At 40.3% G+C, this 8293-nt stretch overlaps 1 protein-coding gene and 1 long non-coding RNA gene across 4 annotated transcripts in view; one reads left to right on the plus strand and one right to left on the minus strand.

Moving 5' to 3' along the window:
• Positions 1-6790, minus strand: part of LOC121040826 (uncharacterized) — a 90118-nt gene extending 83328 nt beyond the window's left edge. The window contains exons 1-2 of the long non-coding RNA XR_005795464.1: positions 6598-6790; positions 683-743 (exon numbers count right to left, since the gene is read on the minus strand). This is a non-coding gene — a long non-coding RNA (uncharacterized LOC121040826). The remainder of the gene's footprint in view (positions 1-682; positions 744-6597) is intronic.
• The window catches only part of CUNH12orf56 (chromosome unknown C12orf56 homolog), a 119792-nt gene that overhangs the window by 87964 nt on the left and 23535 nt on the right, over positions 1-8293 (plus strand). The gene's annotated exons all lie outside the window — the stretch shown is intronic.

Genomic DNA, 8293 nt, shown 5'->3' on the forward strand with positions numbered 1-8293 from the left:
CCCCCCCCCCCCCCGCCATATTCACCTTTTTAAGTGAGAATATTTAAGTTCTACTTTCCTAGCAAGTTTCATTTATACAATACAGTATTATCAACTATAGTCACCATGTTACACATTAGATTCTCACACTTTCTTCATCTTACAACTAAAAATTTGTACCCTTGGGGCACCTGAGTGGCTCAGTCAGTTAAGCATCTGACTTCAGCTCAGGTCATGATCTCAGGGTTCATGGGTTTGAGTCCTGAGTTGGGCTCTGTGCTGACAGCTCAGAGCCTGGAGCCTGCTTTAGATTCTGTGTCTCCCTCTCTCTCTGCTCCTCCCCCACTCACACTATCTCTCTCTCTCTCTCTTTCAAAAATATACAAGCACTTTCTACTCTGTTTCTATGAGCTCAACTTTGTTTTGTTTTTAAATAAAGGGTTGTTTTAAGCTTCTGAGTTTTAGATTCTTTGGGTTTTTTTTTTAATTTATTTCTTCACACTCAAAGTATTTTATTTTTGTTTTTGTACTTTACAGAAACTTTATTTTCAAATAGGATACATGATGCAGATAAAAACTTAAATACAAATATTTAGGTAGCATTAAGTACCCTACCTGTTCTAATCTTCATTTGTTATCAATCATTAATTAATCTAATCCTTGCTATTTTACCAAAATTCAACAGAAAAATAATCAAGCTCACCTTCACAGGAAAGAACTCGTTTACTTTTCCAGTGTTTCCCGCTTTCTTTTCCTTTCCTTACCTAGAAGAATGATAGAGAGAAAAAAATTCATATCACAGTGTGATGCTGCTGGTATGAATAAAAAACCTTTCACAGCCATCAGCAGTTTCCCTGCTGGCCAGCTTCTAAGTCTCTCCTACTCCCCACTGAGTGGTTTACTAAATAGCAATAGATAAAATAATCAACATTTTCATTTATTTTAAATAAACTTTCACATTATGTCAATGTTAGGGCAATTCCAAATTAAGTAATGTACCACAGTCAGGTACTCTAACTAGCTGAAGTGTTTCACTTGTCTGTATGTTTTTGCTATTTTTTCCTACTTTGTTAAAATCATATAAATTTTCCCTTTTGTCACTATAAATGGATTCAATAATCTTCTGAAGAGTTCTTCTAGTTCCTTTATCTTTAAAAAAATTTTTTTTAATGTTTATTTATTTTTGAGAGAGAGAGAGAGACAGAGAGAAAGAGAGCATGAGCAGGGGAGGGGCAGAGAGAGAGAGAGAGAGAGAAGAAGACACAGAATCTGAAGCAGGCTCAAGGCTCCGAGCTGCCAGCACAGAGCACGACTTGGGGCTCAAACCCACAAACTGTGAGATCATGAACTGAGCTGAAGTCGGATACTTAATCTACTGGGCCACCCAGGCGCTCCTCTTCTAGTTGTTGAAAATGGGATTCGTATCTGCCTAGACACAGCAGGGTCCACATCGTCCCTATCCCTCACCAGGGAGAGGCCCTCGGAATCACAAAGTACAAATAATAGCTGACTGCTTAAATGCTCCTGGTATGATACACACCAGGTACCATGAGACTGTTCCCTCAACCCTTCCTCTTCCAGAAGGGACTGGTAAAGGAAAGTTGTCAAGCATGGAGGAGACCAGGTGTTTGAAGGTTTACTGGTTAGATATCAGAGACTTCTGACTTCTGGGTTTGGGGAAACCTTGGGTCAAAGCATTTTCTTTTCTTTCCACTTTTTCCTAGTCTGCTTTTCCTTCCTTGTTGCCTTCTACTTGGAAGATGACTCTAACCCTGAAAAACTAAGAGGAGCTCTGGGCAGGACAAAAGAAAAGGAAGCAAGATTATTTACCCCGAGATTTGGAAAGAAGCAAAGAGGACCTCCAAGTTTCCTTCTAGGTGGCCCATTCCTCTGAAGGCCCCAGGAGGGGGAGGGGTTTCAGGGCACAAGTTATTTCTATAAGATTTTGGAGTTGACAGAAGCACTAACTCACTTCCTCCCTCTTTCTACTCGGGAAAGGTATGGGGACAGAGTAGTAGTGGTGTTGACAGTGACTGGGGATATGGTGATCTGTTTGTTTGGCCAGTGAGGAAGGCAGTGGAGGAGGTCAAAGGAGGCTGAGGATCAAGTGACCTAGAACCACTGTGGGTTTTTGTGGGCTATCCGGCAGTAACTGCCATTGTTTACAACACCGTTTCTACAGGGAAATTATTTTGTCGGCTGCACAGCTGATCTACAAATGAATCTGAAAAGGACATTTATAAAGGGAGTATTTTGCTTCTATCAGCAACTAACCACCAGAGGGCATAGTTGGGTTAGGAAGAAAAAGATCTAATACTAAAACTGCTCTAAGCAGGAGAATGGACTCTTAAACTTTTACAATTCCTGTGGACCTTCAAAATTAAATTATTTTTTGTTGTTATGCTTCTTTAATATGTACTACATAAATACAGGTGTAAGAAAGCTCCTTATGCTCTTATTAAGTCAACACAAATTTATTTATTTATTTATTTATTTATTTATTTATTTATTAATGTTTATTTTTGAGAGAGAGAAACAGAGCACAAGCAGGGGAGGGGCAGAGACAGAGGGAGACACAGAATCTGAAGCAGGCTCCAGGCTCTTAGCTGTCAGCAAAAAGCCCGACGTGGGGCTCAAACTCACGAACGGCAAGATCATGACCTGAGCAGAGGTTGGACACTTAACCAACACAAATTTAGGATTGAAACGTTTATAAAATTAAATACAAATTAACATTTTTAATGTAACGTATGACATTTTGCTGAAACTCCATCTCCTCTTGCAAAATGAATATGGTACAATATATAACATAGGCTCTTGAGTTCAGTATCCTGCTATCACACTTTTCTCTTTCAGAACTACTACATGTCTTTTTTTTACAGGCCATGCTGTCCCCTGACTTGGCTTGGCTTGAACATTTCCCTATCTGGAAGTGAAGTCTGATTCTGTTCTCTTTTTGACCAGGGACAATTAAAATTTTCCCACTCGGGACAAACAATGGATTAGCATAAACAATGCCAACACAGCCATGTCACTGAAATGAAAACAAAACTTCAAACTCTCTGAGAAACCCCATAGACTTTCAAGTTGAAAACTAGTCCCCTCCCCTGGGAAGAAAAAAAAAAAAAACCAAAAACCAGTCCCCAGTTTGAAAGGATCTGTTATAGATAAGAGGCTCGGTGGTTTATGCCTTTTTCTTCCCAGTACCCCTGTTTCATTTATAAAAGTGTCTTATTTGGATAATAAAGTGTAACATTAAAAAACCTGCTTATAAGCTAGTGCTGTCATGGAGTTTTAAGATCAGCAAAGACCTGTGCCTTAGCAGTAGGAATTAGGAAAGAAAACACTTGTTAAAGCCATATACAGAAGTTTCATAGGCTTCTCCCAGAGGCTTATTTAGCCCAATATGAGTGAAGCTTTGAGGGTTAAATCAAACTTTAGACATGTTCTGATCTCCTTTTGTGACTCAGAGGTCTCAGGAGTTCCCCCTGCTTCCCACTCTCCCAAAACACCACCTTAAAATTTAAGCAGGCTATAAGAAAGGAAATAAAGGATTTCATCACACTTAGGATCCTCTGATATCTGAGAGCATATAAGGTCATTTTAGGGTAGGAGGAGTGAAACTTCTGAAAGAGTCACATTTACTCAGAAAAGCTGGAAGATAGGACAGGAGTTTTGTAACCGTATGACATAATTTGGCTAACATTGTGCATTGGGTTTGCTATACAAAATGATTTCTCACTGCCAAGTCTCAAGACCAAATTCAGTTGCCAACGTGACTTCAGATGGTTCAGTATTAACAATAATGAAAAAATGCCAGGAGTGCCTGGGTGGCTCAGTTGGTTAAGTGTCTGACTCTTGACTTCAGCTCAGGTCTCAATCTCAGGGGCGTGAGTTCAAATCCCATGCTGGGTTCTGTGCTGGGCGTGAAGCCTACAAAGGAAGGAAGGGAGGAAGGAAGAGAGGGAGGAAGTGACAGAGGAAGGGAGGGAGGGAGGAAGAAAGGAAGAAAGAAATGCCACAAAATAGTGAATTTTAAGGAGACCAAGAAACACTTCTCTAAAACATAAAGTATGCTGAGTGTGTGTGTGTGTGTGTGTGTGTGTGTGTGTGTGTGGTGGACCAGATCCAAGAACCAAAATGGTCCACAAACTGAAATTTGCTGAGATTGTTCTGTTGAAGCAACGCTGATGAGAGCATCCTGGCAAGCTGGAGTCCTCATGCCTTCAGAACATGACTATCACCGGCATTATTTCATACTTAATCAAGCCCCAACTGGGGCAACTTGTCATAATGGACAGGATGGGGAGAGAGGGGAAAAAAGCACCATCTGTCTCTGGCATATGTGCCACGGGCATTCAATGTGGAGGAAATGTCTTAAGTGGTCTGTCAGAAGGTTTAGGAGGTTCCCTTTGATTTTCAAGGATCTTGCCCCAGAGAGAAATAAACTCAATTCAATAAGCATCTTTTCTGGGTTAGTTGGGTACTTAGAGCATACAAAAATAAACAAAACTAAGTCCCTGTTCTAACAAGCTAAGTTTTCTAAGCTAAATTATTTGAATATAATCTTCAAAATTTTTGCCATATCATCTATATTTTTATTTACTCAATAATTTTCTACTATCTCTACCTACTTTAGCCATGTCCTAAAGGATATCTGGGAAATCACAGAGTTGGTGATCTAGATATATATTTTTAAACACTAGTATGTACATACATTTCTTTTTTTTATTTTTTTATTTATTTTTTATTTTTTTAAAAAATTTTTTTTTTCAACGTTTATTTATTTTTGGGACAGAGAGAGACAGAGCATGAACAGGGGAGGGGCAGAGAGACAGGGAGACACAGAATCGGAAACAGGCTCCAGGCTCTGAGCCATCAGCCCAGAGCCCGACGCGGGGCTCGAACTCACGGACCGCGAGATCGTGACCTGGCTGAAGTCGGACGCTTAACCGACTGCGCCACCCAGGCGCCCCCATTTTTACTTTTTAAGAGAGAGAGAGTGAGTGCAAGCAGGGGAGGGGCAGAGGGAGAGGAAGGGAGAGAATCCTGAGCAGGCTCTGTGCCCAACACAGAGCCCCACACAGGGTTCGATCCCGTGACCGTGAGATCATGACCTGAGCTGAAATCAAGAGTCAGACACTCAACTGACTGAGCCACCCAGGTGCCCATCTAGTGTACATTTTTAAATAAACACAATTTTGGAGGTGCCTGGGTGGCTCAGTTAGTTAAGCACTTGACTTTGGCTCAGGTCATGATGTCAGAGTCAGTCTGTGGGTTCAAGTCCGGCATCGGGCTCTGTGCTGACAGTTCAGAGACTGGAGCCTGCTTCAGATTCTGTGTCTCCCTCTCTCTTTGCCCCTCCCCACTCTCACTCTGTCTCTTTCTCTCTCTCAAAAATAAACATTAAAAAAGAAACCCACAGGGGCGCCTGGGTGGCGCAGTCGGTTAAGCGTCCGACTTCAGCCAGGTCACGATCTCGCGCTCCGTGAGTTTGAGCCCCGCGTCGGGCTCTGGGCTGATGGCTCAGAGCCTGGAGCCTGTTTCCGATTCTGTGTCTCCCTCTCTCTCTCTGCCCCTCCCCCGTTCATGCTCTGTCTCTCTCTGTCCCAAAAATAAATAAACGTTGAAAAAAAAAATTAAAAAAAAAAAAAGAAACCCACAGTTAAAAATTTTTTAAATGTCTTTTCGTTAGACTACCTAAAATAAATAATCTTTGTACCCCTCCATGAGAATGATAATAGTGAGGAATATTCAAAATATTTTATAAGGACAGAACAGGTCAATGATGGAGGTACATAGAAAGTGTTACAGGAAATCACAGGAGATCACAGGAAGAAGGTGTCAAGGAGGCCTACTTATAAGATTTTGTATTTGAGGAGGCTTTAAAAATAACTAACTCTACGATATTTTTTTTAACACCACAGAACATGGAAAATGATAAGACTTGACAAAGCGTGGTGGTTGGTGAGTGCATAGATATTCCTATATCATTCTCTTTACCTCTCTGTATACTTGAAACATTTCACAATAACAATAATAAAGTGTGTTTGGGATTTGGAGAAGAGAAAAAGCATTCTACGTAGAAGAAAAATAAGAATGAGCACAGAATCCTGAAATTCAGGCTGGGTGGTCTGGTTCAAAGTGCTGGAAGACAAGGTTGGAACATTAAGATGCTACCAGATCATGCCAGACCCTGGTTAAATGGTCCTAAGAGTCTGTGGATGTGGGAAACCCCTAGAGGTTTCTGATGAACAATACATGATCAGAGTGGCAGATTAGGAATAGAACTCTGGGAGAAATTTGTACGACGGGGAGAGCCCAGATTTGGAAGAATGTTATAATAATGACTCAGATAAAAATATGGTGGTCTACCTAAGTTCCATAATATCCTGATGTGTTTCCTTATTCTGCCAGCTTGCGTTCTATTTTTATTAAGGAAAAAAAAATCTGGGCTCCTGGCTAGCTCAGTTGGTAGAGCATATGACTCCTAATCTCAGGGTCATGAGTTTGAGCCCCACATTGGGCGTGGAGCCTATGAAAGGAAAAAGAAAGGAAGAAAGAAAGAGGAAGGAAGGAATAAGGAAGGAAGGAAAGAAAGAAGGAATCTATTCATACCAGGCAGTCATACTTCCTCCTTCCTACCCCAGATCCTTTGTAGTCGAATCCAACTATATTGTAGACCAGGGTTGCGAAACTTTCTCTGTGAATGGTCAGACAGTAAATATTTTAGGCTTTGCAGGCCATATTGTCTCTGTTGTAATTACTTCGGCGTAGTGAGAAAAGCAGCCACAGACAATACATAATGAATGGGTTTGGCTATATTCCAATAAAACTTTATTTATAGAGACTGAAATTTAAATTTCAGAAAATTTTCATGTATCATGAAGTGTTTTTCTCAACATTTAAAAAATGTACAAACCATTCTTAGTTTTCGACTATATAAAAATTGGCTGCAGATTAGAGTAATGCAAAACAAAACCACGAGATGCCACTTCTCACCCCCTAGGTAGCTATTATAAAAAAGATACATAATAGCAATTCTTGGCAAAATTGGAACCCTCACACACTACTGGTAAAAATGTGAAATATCACAGCCGTCTTGGAAAGCAGTCTGGCAGTTCCTCAAATGGTTAAAGATAGAGTCACCATATGATCCGGCAATTCTACTTCTAGGTATATATACGCCGAAGAGAAATGAAAATATATATCATGCAAAATATTGTGTACAAATGTTCATGGCAGCATTATTCATAACCAAAATGTGGAAACATCCATATAGTAAATTATTTGGCAATAAAGAGAAATGAAGTATTGATGTGCTACAACATGGATGAATCCTGAAAACATGCTAAGTGGAAGAAACCAGGCATAAAAGACCAAATACTGTATGATTTCATTTACATGGAATGTCAGAATAGGCAAATATATAAAGACAAAAAGTAGATTAGTGATTAATTACAGTTAGGGGAGACAGGGGAAATGACTGCTTATGGGTATGGGATTGTTGGGGGTGTGATGAAAATGTTATAAAATTAATTGTGGCGATGGTAGCACAACTCAGAAAATATATTAAAAACCAATGAATTGTACACTTTAAAAGGGGGAACTGTATGGCACATGAATTATATCTCAATAAAGCTGTTAAAGAAAAAACGTTAACAGGCTCCAGGCTACTTGGTCCTGAATGTGGAATTTTGCCAATCTCTGCTACAGATACCAGATAAACTGGTTCCTTTCAGAAGCTTACTTCAGATTCAGCTACTTAAATCTGGAAAATTCAATTTAGAAGAGCAGGAGGATGACTAGTCAGATAGGCTTTTGTTGTTGGGGCTTGCTGGGGAGCAGATCTACATGTGTTATAGATGTGTGATACAAACAATGATGAACTCCCTTCGACTCAGTGGTTTGTAATTAAATCCGGGAGCTCAGTCCACATGCTCAGATATACCCAGACTCATGTTATTTCCAGTATCGGCGTCTTGTATAGACACCAGGCTGTGAAGACCTTCACTTGGTCCCAGCCAAGCTTCTCAGGGAAGCAATCATTTTGTCCATCTCTCTTCTCTTACTTAGACCAGCAGGCTAGTTAGCTGAAATTCTTCAACTTCCCATGGTTGAAAAACAAAACTTCATCTCATTACCTCTTTGGAGAGGTAATGTGAGGGGGTGATGAAAACATTTAATCTAAATGTTTCTTCTTCTTACTTAAAAAAAAAGTTTTTTTAAAGGGTACCTAGGGGCACCTGGTGGCTCAGTCAGTTAAGCTTCTGAGTCTTGGTTTAGGCTCAGGTCATGATCTCGCGGTTTGTGA

The sequence above is a fragment of the Herpailurus yagouaroundi genome, unplaced genomic scaffold (genome assembly GCF_014898765.1).
Source record: "Herpailurus yagouaroundi ecotype Mexico unplaced genomic scaffold, PumYag 182, whole genome shotgun sequence".
Lineage (NCBI taxonomy): Eukaryota > Metazoa > Chordata > Mammalia > Carnivora > Felidae > Herpailurus > Herpailurus yagouaroundi.